Raw genomic sequence first — 16,244 nt, forward strand, 5'->3', positions numbered from 1 at the left:
TTTTTAAAAAAATCTACGGTATATTCCTAGCCACCTACTAAGATGCTAGTATAAGTCAAAGTCCTTAGAGGAGCTGACCTGAACCGCCTTCCTGGCATGGTGGGGAGGCCAGACTGAGCGCAAGGAATGTTTACCCTGCGCTCAGACATGACTGAATGTGTTTGGGAGACTAGTGGGTTGTGGTTCACAATGATCCACTTAAACAAGGGAGGCATTGATCTGGGTTATTTTTTGGTTGTAAGTGTGAGAAATCTTACAAGATATTTCAAGGGGGTGGGGGGGAGAATGTGATGACTGCTCCAGTTAACGTGAGCTTCAGGCTGGACTGGATCCCAGGGCTCACTCAGTGTTACCAGGAATTTCCCTGTCTTCACCGAGGGTTGTCCGTTTCTTCTTTGACACCAAGTTGATGGCAAAGTGGCTACCAGCTATACTCACAATTCTACCGGCTTCATGCCTCGTGGGGAGAAATGGAGGAGCTCACTTTTCCCCCAGTGGTTGAACAAGTGTTGGGGTTGGATGTCTCTTGTGTGGTTCTCATGTCTCATTTTATTCCCCTGAACCTGTTCTACTCAAAACCATGACTGGGATGACCATACGGCTCAGTTTGCCTGAGAAGCTTCATATTTATATCTGCTGTCTGGGCACAGATGCTAATAACACTGTTGTCACCATGCCCTCGGGTGGGCCCCAGTTATCCTGGCCTCCAGGTGTTCACACTCTTCCCTGGCAGCCCCAGACTGAGTGGCCCTGACGCGTGTGACCCTTTCAGCCTGCTCTGGAGGAAGTCAGCGTCCATGTCCCCAGGACACTCAAGCTGCTTGTGGGGAGGCCCACTTGGGAGGTGCTGATCCTCCATCCCCGAGCATGTGAGCGAACCACCTTGGAGGCAGAGCTTGTGCTGCAGTCGAGCCTCCGGACACCTGCGGCCCTGGCCGGCATGTGACTGCCGTCTCCTGAGAGCCTGAGCCAGGACTGTCCTGCAGAGCCATTCCCAGGCTCTAGACCCGCATAAACTCTAGGAGATAAAGAATGCTCATTGCTACGCTAAGCTGCTAAGTTTGGGGTCATTTATTACACAGCAATAGGTTGCTAATACTCATTTCTTTCATTCTAGAAAGTTTGGGAAATAAATGTGCCCTCTACCAATAGCCTCCCTGTTAACAGTGGTCTTCAGTTCTCAGGCAGTCCTTAGGCTCGTCTCCCTCGGTGGCCAACAGAACCGGATGCAGTGGGTCACTCCCGGTTCTCTGATGCGCTTTCCTGGCGGGGTCCTCAAGGTGCCGCTCCCACGGCTGCTCCCGCTCACCTCTTGCCGCGCAGTCATCCTTGCCTGGGCTCTGAATGTCGCAGGTCCCCGGGATCCTTCGGAAAAAGTCTTCATGTCTTTTATTTACTAATGCTTAGTACCTAGTTGATATCACTTATTCCCTTTGATTTATATGATGAAGATCCCCAATTAAAAAAAAAAATATATATATATATATATATATATATATATATATATATATATTAAATATATCTTTATTGATTTCAGAGAGAGGAAAGGAGAGGGAGAGAGAGAGATAGAAACATCAATGATGAGAGAGTCATTGATTGAGCCTGCAACCCGGGCATGTGCCCTGACCAGGAATCGAACCCTGATCGCCTGGATCCTAGGTCGATGCTCAACCTCTGAACCACGCCCGGCCAGGCTAAAAATATTTTGTTTTGTTAATCCTTACCTGAGGATATTTTCTCTGTTGCTTTTTGGGGTGGGGGGTAGAGAGAAACACGATGTGAGAGAGACACATTGACTGGTTGTCTCCCGCACGCCCCCAGACCAGGGGCGGGGGGTAAACCCGCAACCCCTTGACCAGGAATCAAACCCTTGCCCTTGACCAGGAATCAAACCCTAGACCCTTTGGTGTGAGGATGGATGCTCCAACCACTGAGCTGCACCAGGCAGGGCAAGGCCCCCAATTTTAAACCACCAGTTCAGATTCCTTTTCGCACGCTCATCTAATATAGCCGGCTGCCTCATCGTAATCGTCACTGAAGAGGTATCTTGAAATCAATGTGTCCACAGTTTTGATTTTACCCCAGCAGCCTGCTTCTCCCATACACTTTCCCACCCCAGCTAAAGACAACTAACTCCATTCCTCATGTTACTCAGGTTGAAAAACCTGGAGCCATCCTTTATTCTCTCTCTCTCTCTCTCTTTTTTTTTTTTAAATACATCTTTAATGATCTCAGAGAGAGGAAGGGAGAGGTAGAGAGAAAGAACATCAGTGATGAGAGAGTCATTGATCGCCTGCCTCCTGCACGCCCCCTGCTGGGGACCAAGCCCGCCACCCGGGCATGTGCCCTGACCGGGAATCGAACCTCGATCTCCTGGATCCTAGGCCGATGCTCGACTGCTGAGCCACGCTGGCCGGGCCATCTTTCATTCTCTTCCCTCCCACCCCACATCCAATATGACAGCAAATTCTCAGCCCAGCCACGTTCTCCAAACCCACTGCTATTATCCTGATCCAAGGTATCACCATCTTTCACCTCTATCATCAATAGCTCCGAAATGGTCTCGCTGATTCCCTCTTGGCTCTCTTCAGTCTATTCAGTCAGAGTGTGATGCTTCTGAAACCTGAGACAGATCATGCCACTCATCTGCTTGATCCCCACAGTGATTTCTTATCTAACTCAGAAGAAAATACAAAGTCCTGCCCCAGGCCTGTGGGGCTCTGTGTGGGAAAAAAGGAGATTGTATGTGACCAGACGCCTCTGCTCCTGGCCTCTTTCCCCTCACCCACTGCGCTGTAATCATTGCCTCCTTCGGGGCTGCTGGAAGGTGCCTGGTGCAGTCCTCCTATCTCAGGGCTTTTCCACTTGCTGGCCCCTTTGTCTGGGGTGCCCAGCACATGGCCACCTCCATCTGCATCAGCTCAAAGGCCACCTTGTCAGAGCGGCTCTTGCTGACCACTCTGTATGAAACAGAATCCCCACCATTACTGTCTGTCTATGTACCTTACTTTGTTTTCCCTCTAAACAATGGTCACCATCACCTGATGGAGTTATAAGATGTCAACGACACAGGTGCGAGCAACCTCTGCCGCAGCGGGAGATGGCACCGAGGCTTCAGCATCCGCAGCCAGTGGAGGCCTGGGGTGGTCCTCACATCCCCGGCAGGTGCGCTGCCAGCCTCGGAGCAGCTAACAACTCAGAGCTCGGGGGTCCAGCTCAGGCGGTGGGTTGCTCTTAGCCTTGACATTTTATTTTATTCATTTCTCTGCTGTTGCCATCTCTGGTCTTGATGTCAATAGAAATAGGACTGCCCTGCCTTCTTTCTTTAGACAGTGACATGTTCTGGCGTTCACTAGGTTACTTGTTGACTCATGCTACAGGAAATCTGGAAATTGAAGACATGACCAGATAATTAAGTCCCAACTCTCTCAAATAAACTCCTTCCCCCTTTCCCTTATTTCCTTGTGGTACACTGGGACTAGAGTGATAAAAGATATCAAATTTGTTTAACTTTTTTTGTTGTTAATCCTCACTAGAGGATAATTTTTCCATTGACTTTTTTTTAGAGAGAGTGGAAGGGAGGGAGGGGGAGAGAGAGAAACATCGATGTAAGAGAGACACACCCATTGCTTGCCTCCCACACACATCCCGACAGGGGCTGTGGATCGAACCTGCAACCCAGGTAGGTGCCCTTGATCGGGAATCGAACCCATGACCCATTCGTGCACGGGACAAAGCTCTAACCACAGAGCCACACCGGCCAGGGCTGTTTAGCATTTTTCAAGAAATATTAACAAAAGGTGAACCCTGACCCTTAAAAAAAAAAATACAAATTGTCATTTTAGCTTAGACTCTGAAAAATCTCCTTACTTTTAGGTGTGTGTCCAAGGCTGGATCTCATGATATAGGGAAGAGAACTGAATGCACAGGGAAAAAGATCCTTGAAGGAGTTGCCAGCCAGATGTTAGATCAAAGAGACTATGACTCATTCAACCGGGGAGCTGGGCTTCTGAAGGCCTGTCCAAGTCGGGGCCTTTGAGGTCCGTCTGTTACCATTCAGAACTTGGTGTGTGTCATTGCATGTAAAAATTATGCAACAATTTGAAAATAAGCACCAGATTGAAAGATGTAATTACAGTGTCTCATCCCGCTGAGCCCCACCCTGGCGAGTAGAGATTAGCAAAGAGACCACACTGAGTGAACAGCAGCCCACAGGCCAGACTGTACATATGACTGAGCTCAATTCCGCTGCTATTTCCAGAGCTTTTCCCAGGCGTTTCTCGGGGCCAGCCCGGCTGCCATACTTTCCCGATTTATTTTCTACAGTTGCTTCTTTTATTGTTCTTGTCTCTTTACTGGCTGTTGCTTGATGTGGTACTTCTGAGCAGCCTCCTTAAAGTTTTTCTGTGCCCACATTTTCTAATCTAAATCTGCATGTTTGAAGAGCATTTTATATAACTTCCATGCTTTTGATATTTTCTGGAGTCACCACAGACTCAGTTAATAATACACAATGGCTTCAGGCCAACATGTTTTCAATGAATTTCTGAGCTTATAACATCCTCACTCTGCTTACAGATATTTTTTTAATTGCTGGCCTGTTTGCAGATGCATACACAGTTCCACACAAAGAAGTAAAAGTGTGCTGAGTTTGGGACTTTTTGAAAATAAAGCCCCATTACTGCTGCATTCAAAAGAGGTCTGGAAATATATAGGTAAAGCCACACATGTTGACATAAACTGCGTAAAAAATACAAACTCTTCAGCAACCTGATTTTTTTTTTACACAGAAATGTCATGTGGGTGAACATGTTATGCAGGGGTTTCCGTTGTGTGTGTGCTACGATTTATCTCAACAAGTCCCACGGATTGACCTTTGAGTTGTTCTCTCATTTTTTGTGATTTGTAAATAACATCCAGGGGAACATATTTTTGTACACCTGAACAAGTATTCCTAGAAGATAAATTCCTAGAAGGCTGACGTTTGGTGCAAAGGCAATGTGCATTAAAGCTGATAGATATTGTTAAAAATCATTCTTTTCCACATTCTTACCAGCTCTGGGTATCAGCATTTTAAAAATTAATATTTTGATTATAGTTGACATTTATATTAGTCTCAGGTCTACAACACAGTAATTAGACATTTATATGCCTTACGAAGTGATCACCACAATAAGCCTTGTACCATCTGACACCATAGTTATTACAATATTATTGACTGTAGTCCCTGGGCTACACTTGGGTATTAGCATTTTTAAACTTTTCCAATCTGATGTGTCAAAAACCATATTGTTTAAATTTGCATCTGATTGATTAGTAAAGAGCTTGAATATCTTTTATACTAAATATCATACATTCACTAGCCATTTTTCTTTCATTTGGAAACTGCCCACTCACGAGCTTTGCCTCTGATTCCATTGGGCTGCTCCTTTTTGCATTGACTTACTTGAGTTCCTTCTGTAGTATACGAAGAAACTCTGCTGTGCCCCGTGGCCACAACTGCTTTGATATTGATCAATTACTGATTACTGTGAAGTATTTTCCTATTTTACTTTATTATTAAAGTCACCCTAGCTTGGCTTTCTGGGCAAATCTGTAAATTTTTAGTAAAAAAATTATAAAACATTTATTTTAATATTATTATCAAAAAGGATCGGAGCCCGGCTAGGTGTGGTTCAGCAACTGAGCATCAACTAGGATCCACGAGATCACAGTTCGATTCCTGATCAGGGCACATGCCCGGGTTGTGGGCTCCGTCCCCAGTCAGAGGCGTGCAGGAGGCAGCCGATCAATGACTCTCATCATTGATGTTTCTATCTCTGTCTCTCTCTCTCCCTTCCTCTCTTTGAAGTCAATAAAGATATATACATATTTTAAAAGGAGCAGGAACAACTTTTTAAATATGCAAAGGCTATGGAAATGTCTGTAAGAATAAAACTTGCATTTTCCCAGAAGATTCTGGGAGCCTGGAAATTCTCCAAGGCCAAGGGTCTTGCACGTCTAACGGGCATTTCAGGTGTGAGAGAGGCCCGTCTGCCGCACTCAGAGCTCACCGTTATCGGCTCCAGCAGGAGCTGGTGCGTCCTAGAAAGAACCTGGGTCATTCAGACACTGGCTCAGCACCCAGCAATCACGTGGCCTGGTCTCCCAGAGCTACTTTCTCATCTGTAAAATGCACATTATGGTACCTGAGGTGTAGGGTAAGCCTACCTTGATTATTAAATTACACACAATATGCAAAATACCTGTGCATAGTGGATGCTCCATAAATATCCATGTTCCCAACCTCTGGAGTTAAAGAAAAATTACACCTATAATTTCTCAGCTGTGACAAGAACATTTAAAATGTAAGATCACCAACAAGTCAAGTGTAGAGGCTCAGCATGCTTGGAAAAGAAAACTGCCAGATTTATTTTCAATTGCCAAAGCTTCTCACATACACGCATATCAAGATTTACTCGATTTTCTAGAAAACGGTTGAAACGATACCCTCTGTGTGAGAGCTGGCCCTCCGTGCATCTTAAATAGTTAATGTTGAAAAGGTTGTGTGCTGGGAAAGAACATGCTCCGTGACAATCGGGGTTCATAAGCCGTTTACGTGCAAAGAGCCCAGGAAGTGGGCCGGGGAGCTGGTGCGCACCATGGGCCCCTTGTAGGTCCACTTTTTCGAGGCGGCTCTCACAGCAATAGTCTACGGGGGGAAGGAAAACTGTCCCTGACGTGCTGATAGCATGTGTCTGATGGCATGTGATGAAGGCGGCACTTTATCTGTGGTCTTCCTCCCCCCAAATCATAACCCTTGTCTAATCATGAGAAAAGCATCAGACAGATCTTAACTTAATTCTACAAAGGTCTGGTTGGTCCTCCTCAAACTGCCAAGATCATCAAAAATAGTCTGAGAAACTGTCACAGCCCAGAGGAGCCGCAGGAGACATGAGGCGTAAATATATGTGGTGTCCTGGGCCCCAAAAAAAAACAAACAAAAAACACCTTAGGAGACAACTAAGAAAATTCAAATAAAATATGAACTTCACTGAATAACCATGTATTGATGCAATTCATTCATTGTAGCACGTGTATCACACTAATGTAAGATGTTCACAGTAGGGGAAACTAAGTGCGAGGTATGTGGGAATTCTCTGTATTGCTTGCACAATTTTTCTACAAATCGAAAGTCGCTTTAAAATAATAAGTTTATTTTTTTAAAAGGCTCCTTAGATTACCATTTATTCTACTCCCACACACTACTACCTTAAAACAAGAAGAATAAAACTTCCCCACAAGGCCTGGAAAAATTGTATGCTCTCAGGAAACATTAAAGTCCCAGCCTCACACATCAACATTTAATTTTCTCCAAATTTGTCCCAAATACTAGTCTTTCTCTCCATCCAGATTGCCCACTGCTTTTGGGGCAAGTGTCAATGGGGGACACCAGTGGATGCTCAATAAATACTAATTGATCCAATGCGATAAGTAAGTCTTCATTAGTGAATTCTGATGAAACTAGAGTTCTTGCCATGAAATAAATTTATTACCCAAGAAGCCAGCCTCCGGGCCGAGCTGCGGGGGCAACACCGACGGTCAGCCTGCGCGTCCACGCACGGCCAGCTCTGCTCACGGCGGCAGCGAGGCAGTCCGGGGCGTGGGCCAGAGGATTCACAACTGACAGTTTGCGTTTTAACAGCGGACATCACTGCCCTGCTCTCCTTGCCTGCAAATTCAATCGGGTGTTGACACGGTCTTAAATATAACCAACAAGTTCAGGCAGAAATCACTGATTCGACATTTTAAAACAAGCGAGCAAGCGAGCAAACATCCTGAAGCACGTTGCCTCTGTGTCTCAGCTAAGTAGAATGCTAGGAATTTGCCAGCATTTTATTTAAATTAATGGGGCAAATCATTTATCGGGCTGAGTAACTGATGAATGTAATTTGCATATTTACATGAACGCATATTGCCAGCCAATTTGGCATGTTTTCCATCTATACAACTGAGTGCTGTACTGTTTGCAAAGCACGTGGGACTTAGAGGGATATCAAGTCCCGTCTCCTGCTCGTGTGCGCCTGCTGGTGGATGTGTGCACGTGTTGGTGCGATTTGGCTACTAATCACGCTGAGCCAGATGAAGGCAGGAGCAGAAATATCTTATATTGAGTGGTCTTTGCAAGTCACTTTTAAATGAAATTGCTGCTTAGTGTTTTCTTTTATGCCGATAATGAACATGGGGGGCGTGGCGGAGGGCTGACTCTTCAGGTCCTGAGGATGGTGGCAGAAGGAGCCCAGCAGGCCTGCCCACTCCTGTGGTTAATTAAAGTATTTTCACGTTCTCCAGGGTGTAATGCACCCTGGGCACTGAGCCCCAGAGAGACTTGTGCAGTCTAATGATCACACGTTCAAATAAATACAGTGGGGGGCCTCCGGGGAGCGTATCGTGTCCCCCACCTCATTAGCGGCTGCAAAGCTTTGCAAATGTCTGAAATGCACTGGCTCCATTTCATATGAATAATAAACGCTAGCCAGGCTCCCAAAGGTTCAAGGCACCACGGACCCCCACCTGCTCGGCTGAGACCTGCCGAGCTCGGCAGGGAGTGGGGCTGACGTTTGCAGCTCAGAGCTGTCCCCATGGCACTCACTCAGGGACTCTCGCCCAAGCCGATTTCCTCCGACTTATGCCACCCCTTGGTCCGAACTGCACTGTAATTCTCATTTATTGGCACTAACAGGTTTGTCTGTAGATGAAAGGGGAAGAGCTTCACGAAGCTGATTTTGAATTTGTCAGAGAATGTATCTTGAAGATCTCAAAGTCTCAGGACAAAATACATTTTAAATACTGATCAACCTTCCAAATGGCTAAATTGTGTATAAGTCTTTCCAATACTTGTAATTTTAGCTGAAAGAAAGCAGGGCAAATTTTACTTCATGGAGATATATAGTCCAAAAATATCAATGTAGGGAACCAGTTACCAAAAGAATGCCAGGGTTTTGACACTTTCCAGTGTTTTAGAGATTTTGCCCCTGTTTCAGGACAGAACAAACACAAGCATAGGTTAACAAAAATGACAACTTACATTTTATTGCATATTACGCTTCCCAAAGTGCCCTATATGTATGTAAACCTCATTTAATCCCCACAACAGCCTGTATGTTAATGTAAGAAACCTTCAAACCTGTGAAGAATTTTTGTGAGTTTATTTGAGCTAAACTGTCGACAAATGCAGAGAAGTAAAATCTCAACGAATTGAGATAATGCTCCTGAGAGCGGCAGTTTTGCACCTTGTTTTATATGTTACAATCGACAGAGGAGCTGTAAGTAGGCTCCAGGACATCCACTGACGGTAGATTAGAGAGGGGGAGGAAGCAAAGTGGGGAAAGCTCTGGGATTGGATAAAGAATAAAGTGATAAACTCTCACTTTTTTTACTTAGGTGGGTGCAGGATAGTTAACAGTCAACAATTAACATGATAACAATAATGAGGGGTTTTGTTGTCCTTTCAGATAGGTGCAGGTGCTTTGAAGGGTCCAGAAAAAGGAAAATTACTTTGTTTTTGCAAAGGCATGTTAATCAGGTATGTTATCACAGATGCAAAGGACAAACGGGTCAGGCTTAGCTAAGGTGAAAATTAACTTTTGTAAAAGAAAAGTACTGCCTTAGGACGTGACTACCCACCATAAGGTGCTCTTAGTTTAAAACATTTTAATTTCAGACCATCCTTTGTGGTTACTTTAGGTCTCTGAATGTGCAAGGCCACCATGCAGGCCTTCCCTGAGCCAGGCAGGTTTAGTATGTGGCCCCTTTTCCAAAACAATGTTCACACCCTAATTGCACAAAACATTAATTTGTGACACTCATCTGGGCAAAGCAGATGCAAAAAATATTGCACTTGTCTGTCAACAAGGCAATGTGACCTCAGTGCACCTCTGCCCTCACTCGCCCCCGGAAGGGTTGCCACAGAGAATATAGGATGCCCAGCTAAATTTGAATAATGTTTTATGTATAAGTAAGTCCCATGCCATATTTGGGATATACTTACAGTAAACAATTATTTGTTGTTTATCTGAATTTTGAACTTAACTGGCCTTCCTATATTTTTACTTGCTGAATGAGGCAACGCTACTCCATGGGGTCTAGGCTCTGCCTGTCCCTGGACTACTTTGGACACTAGGGTCTATTCTCTTTACATCTTTCAGAAAGATGCTGGATATTGTGGGACAATTGCTCTTCTGAAGCCTGTCACAGGCACTATGTGAATGAAGAAAGAAATTTATAATGTTTAAAAGCCTCTCCGTGTGGGCCACCTGATGCTGACATTGGCATTTGTGCTCCGTGAGGCCTCCCAGGGAAGCAAGGTTGTGAGGGCACTGGGCCTGAACTCCTGTCTCCAGTTTCAAAATCTTATTTTCACTCCAATCATAATGCCCTTAAGACACTGTCCAAGCACCTGTTACTGTTATGGAAAAATACTTTAACCCTTGAGTATCTTTGATTACATTCTGTATTCAAACAATGACTTCATTCAACAACGTTAAGAGATAAATAGTTTCAGTGTAGAAGGTAACACATGGATGTCCTAAAAATAAGAATAAAATTAAAGCAGGCAAAAATAACATAAAAGGTCAGGGGTGATCAGTAATAACCAGTTAACAGTGGGATTAACAAGATGAAGGTCTAGAATTTTATAATAGGCAAGTAATGAGATGTTTACAACTTATAATAGATTTTTTGTCCTTTGCATCATTTGGTAGCATTTTAAAACTAGATTTAGATTATTTCTATTTTTATTGGCTGTAAATAAATGAATAGCTTAAGTGAAGTCTGTGAGAGCAGATTCCTGACTTCTCTCACCCTTTAGTATGAATTGTACCATAATTAGCATTTGTTGTCCCTATTAACAAATTTATCATCTATAACTCTACGCAAAGCCTAAGGCTTTGCAAAACTGAGTTTGAATGGTCAGAAGCTAGAGATGAACATACCCCAGAATAATTTTAGAGAGTTTGTAGCCTGAAAAAATGTCCATGTAAAAATTTGGGCACTACCCAACTGCTCAACTAAGTGAGGTGAAGCCCTCCTCGCAGGCCCCTTTTCAGAGCAGAGCGAGCAGCGCGTCGCAGGTGGGCGGGTGGGACCCAGCGGGAGCTGCAGGTCCCAGTCAGGGCGTCTGTGAGCTCGGGCTTCGCTACCTGCTGGCTGGGTGATCTTGAGCTTGTCATGAACCTGCCCATTCTTCGGTTTCCTCTTCTAAAGTGCAGTTTTGGAGTTGTGAAGATGAAATGAATTATCATTTATAAAGGGCTTAAAAGAGTGTCTTACACATAGGAACTGGTATGAAAGTATACTAAGCATTGGTATATATGTGTTTGCTAATTAAATAAAAGATGTACACATATATGTATGTATATGTAATATATAGTACGTATATGTGTATATTTTTTTAAATTAATTTTTTAATGAAGCCTGGAACCCAGTGTAACAGCAGAGATCCCTACATTCCTTTGGCATTTTGGTTCACTTACCACCTGCAAAGAAGCACCTCTAGTCACCTGGTAGATGTAGCCAGAGATTTAAAAAATTGGCAGAAGGTCAAGGCGTCTCCCTGGACATGAACCTGACGGCCTCACACTGGTGGAAGGATGTGTTCAGCACAGGCAGGGCACCACCATCCCCCTCACACGCTGGTGGGGACCAGAAAACCCCCAGTGGACAACGCAAACTGAACACTGTGCCCTTCTTTCCAGGCAAATGAACAGGTTCTGCAGCTCTTGCAGGGGGTCTGCTCCCAACCCCAGAGGTGACAGGAGCCCTTTCAATGCAGAAAAACCCTGAGACGGACATTCCTGGGCCTGGGGCCTGCAAGTCCTTTCATCATCAAGGGGGAGACCCTCCGCCCACTGCTCAAACACCTTTCCAGAAATAAACTCATGCATCTCTTAAGTATGTGGAGGAAGCGTTCATGGACTGCTGCTCCGCTGGGGCCTACTGTGGACTTGGAAGGGGTGTGTGTGGCATGTGCATGTGTGTAGTGGGTATGTGTTTGGTATGTGCATGTGTGTGGTGTGTATGTGTGTGATATCTGTGTGGTAGATATGTGTGTGGTATGTGCATGTGTGTCGGTGGGTATGTGTGTGTGGTGTGTGCATGTATGTGGCAAGTATGTGTGTGGTATGTGTATTTGTGTGGTATGTTCATGTGTGTGGTGGGTATGTGTGTGTGGTATGTGCATGTATGTGGCAGGTATGTGTGTGGTGTGTGTATTTGTGTGGTATGTTCATGTGTGTGGTGGATATATATGTGTGTGTGTTTTCTTTTGTGCATATTTCTGTGCTTTTCTTGTCTATGTGCCTTTGCTAAGCTGAGGTTTTGTTTTTTGAGGCATCTCCCAAATGTCTATGAAACATCTAGTGGAATCAGGGGACTCTGGCTGCATTTCATGTCCTTCACCACGTGGAGAGGAGGCTTTGGAGTTTTCCTCAGCAAGTCTGCTGTCATCCAAATACAGGCTCAGAACACTAGCCATGGGCCTGGTTAAAAGCACTAAGTGTGACTGCAAAGCAACCAGGATTCACAGTCGTGGTTCTGCTGGGAGATATATAAGCAATTACTCCGACTCTTGCAAAATCGAGGCCCCAGAACCAATATCTGCCTACCCACCGAGAGCATCAGCAGCTTGGGGTCACCCGCAGGCAGGTGGCTTTCTCTGCAACTCGCAGGAAGCCGCCCCCTGTCAGTGATGGCAGAGGAGGGCTGAAAGAGCTCCCCCTCCATGCCCGGCTGGCTTCTTTAGAGAGCTTAGGAGGACAGTTTTGAATCTGTCAGTGACTAGGCTGAGCGCCTGCAGCATTTAGGTGTCAACACGGCCCTGGGCTAGCAGCCTGCCCTCAGCTGATGGGCTGAAGTGACAGGCAGGTGTGACAGAGCCAAGCATCCCACCCGGTGTGGTGAACTCTCACCACTGACCTTTGCCGGCTTTACGTAATCCCCACGCTCTCCCTTCTTCCCCCGCCCCTCTTGAGCGCGAGTGGGCTTTGGTGGATGCCCCTCCCCTCCCCTCCCCTCCCCTCCCCTCCCCTCCCCTCCCCTCCCCTCCCCTCCCCTCCCCTCCCCTCCCCTCCCCTCCCCTCCCCTCCCCTCCCCTCCCCTCCCCTCCCCTCCCCTCCTCCCCCAGGTGGATGGCCACCCCCATGCTGCACCCAAACCCCCCTGCTCCCCTGTGGGCACCACTCCAGGAGTTTGCTTGTAGGTTTTCACTTTCTTGTCAGGGGCTTGGTCGGGCTCCTATGCCAAGGAAAATGCCTGCTGACAGCATTTGGGGAAGTCCCCTGGGTGACAGCCACCTCTGCACCCATTTTCTTAGGACAGATGGTATTTTGCGACAGCTGACAGATTTACCAAGACCTCTGAGTCTAGGGAAAAGATTCAAGTGAAGGCGGAAAGCTCCTAGGGAGGGGGAACCTCACCGGTTTCAGTTCTCTTTTCCTTTAGCTGCAGATTGCCGCCTGCGCCCCTCCCGCGCCCCATCCACTTTGCACACGTGCTCTGGGGGCAAGGCCTGTGCGGAAAGGCCAAGGGTGTTACTGTGCTGCGAGTCATTTCCTTCCATCGTGGTCACTGTACCTTTCCACCTTGACTACTTGATTTGCTGCTTTCAAGATGGACCCCAGCAGTTTTTTCCTTCTGGAAATGGGTGACCCACTTCATCTCCATTTGGGCGTTTTTTCCCCAAGTGACAAGTATTCTGAAGAATCTCCTAGTTGCAGCCTATCCAAAGTATACTGGAGATCGCAGTCATTGCTCATCTATTTATTCTTCCAGGATAATCTCTGACTGTAACCCTATTGTCACAGAGTCCAGGGACCATGCGACATTGCCTCTTCTCTCTAAAGCCATGTATGATTAGACCAGGGGTGGACGCCTGTCCACAGGCACTTCTACGCATGTCATAGCCAACTTCAGTCCTGCCACCGACGTCTGAGTGGGACCAAGCAGATGTGAGCTGAGGTATTAGGAGCACTGGCAGCTGATAGCAGAGCTGGGCCTGCCAGGTAAGGTACGCTTGGGAGCTCAGGGTGTTATTGGAAGCACACATGGGGCAGGTAGGTAGAGGAAACCGGTGAGACTGAGACCAAGGAAAACATAGGTGAAGGAGAGCATGTGGCCCCTGAGAGGCCGTGAGAGTGAAGGGGCTCCGTCTCTGTTGTTTCCACTCCAGGCAACATGAGGCCAGGGTATGGTGTCAGTCCCATCCGTGAGATCACATAGCCTTAAAACAGTGCTCCTCTTATGTGACCTTCTTTTTTTACAATCAACGTTCCCAAGAACATGTTCTCTATGACTAAGACCACTGCCTTTATTCCAGCATCTACTCTCTCCTTCTTGGGTAATAGAACCCTGATTCTTAAGTAGCCCACCGAGACTTCGCATATAGGCTGACTTTCCCATGTTCCCTGTAGCTGGCAGTGGTCAGGCGATTCTGTGCTGGAAAAACAAAGGCATTCTATTATAAACCACGTGCAAATCCTAAAATCAGGGAATTAATATTAATACAATTTTATCATCTAATCTACAGACCTTATTGCAATTTTAGTCTCCTTTATTTTATTTTATTAATTTTATTTTATTATTTTAATTTTTGACTCCTTTAGTCTGGAACGATTGTTTCTCAGTCTTTGCTTGATTTTTGTGACTAACGTTTTTGCAGATGGGGCCAGATATTTTGTAGAATATCTTTCCGTTTGAGTTTGAGTTTGTTTGATGTTTCCTCACAGTGAGGCTCAGGTGGTGCATTTTGGCAACAATACTTCCAAAGTGCTGTTGTGTTCTCAGTGCCTCCTATCAGGAGGCATAGGACATTGATACACTGACTTGTGTCATTACTGGACTTGCTTGGTCTCTTGGTTAAGGAGATGTCTGCCAGATGTCTCCACTATAAAGTTACCGTGTTTCCACTTTGACTGTTTTAGAGCTGATGCTACAGGGTGCTTGTCTTTGCAACTGTCCCTTGTTTGATGACTGACAGATAATAAGGAATGGGACATGCAAAGATGGCTTGCTCTGTGAGGATATGTGAGATGGTTTTGATGCGCTGGTTGAGCAATCATTTAAAGACCTTGCTACTTTGTGAAGTTGAGGTTTTATCCCATGAGGTTGATAAAAATCCATATTTATCCAGCTCTTGATTCCTAAAAGATGGGTTACTCTTGTGTTTAAAATGAGCAGCACCCATGTAGAAAGCAGTGCCCAGAGGTATGTTGTTTTTAAAGTCTTTACCTAAGTCAGGACAGAGATAGAAGCTGTGCTGTGCTGCCAATAATAAAACAAGCAAAGGCCAACAGACCTAGACCAAACAGTTCTTTATCTTTACAAAAACTACCCTGAGCTAACTGTATACTAAATGAATGCAACGTACATGTGTCAAAATAGAAGAGAAGCAATTATGAGAGGATGTTTCGATAATCCAAAGGATCAAAATTACTAATATGGACTGTACTCACTTTTTTAGGTTACAGGATCTTTCAACCATCCAGGAGCACTAGATGGGAATTTACCTGGAGTACAAGTGGCACATAAAAATACTTGGGGATTAATACTATGTCTAGTAGTGAATTATTACTTTTTAAATTCAGACCCTATCACCTCTGATCCTTTAAAGACCCAAATCCCATGAGGTTGATAAAAATCCATATTTATCCAGCTCTTGATTCCTGAAAGATAGGTTACTCTTGTGTTTAAAATGAGCAGCACCCATGGAGAAAGCAGTACCCAGAGGTATGTTGTTTTTAAAGTCTTTACCTAAGTCAGGATAGAGATAGAAGCAAATGAGAAATATTAGTCCACCTGTAATGCAGCAGGTTTGAGCCTGTGGTTGAGCACGAGATGAGATGATGACCTGTAGTGGGTAAGCCTGGCTAGCAGGCCCCAGCCAATGCTGTACTGCAAAGAGCATTTAGTAGTTCATAGCAATGCTTACAGTACCCAGCTACTGGTAGGCGAGAAGGTAAAAGTTCAGTAAATATGAAATCCACAAATTTCGTAAACATAAGTGATGCAAATTCCAAAAAGTGCATTGTCAGAAACAATGGATGGTGTAATCCAAGTGTGGCAATCACTGGACAAGAACAGTGACTGTTTGCGCATGCTTTGTGTTAGAATGAGCTGTTTTGAGCCTTTTTGAGAAGGTATTTATCTACCTCCATCAAAAATACATATCCTTGGAATGATTTTACAAAATTAATATAGACTCATGATGA

Source organism: Miniopterus natalensis, chromosome 9 (genome assembly GCF_054644295.1).
Source record: "Miniopterus natalensis isolate mMinNat1 chromosome 9, mMinNat1.hap1, whole genome shotgun sequence".
Classification (NCBI taxonomy): Eukaryota; Metazoa; Chordata; class Mammalia; order Chiroptera; family Miniopteridae; genus Miniopterus; species Miniopterus natalensis.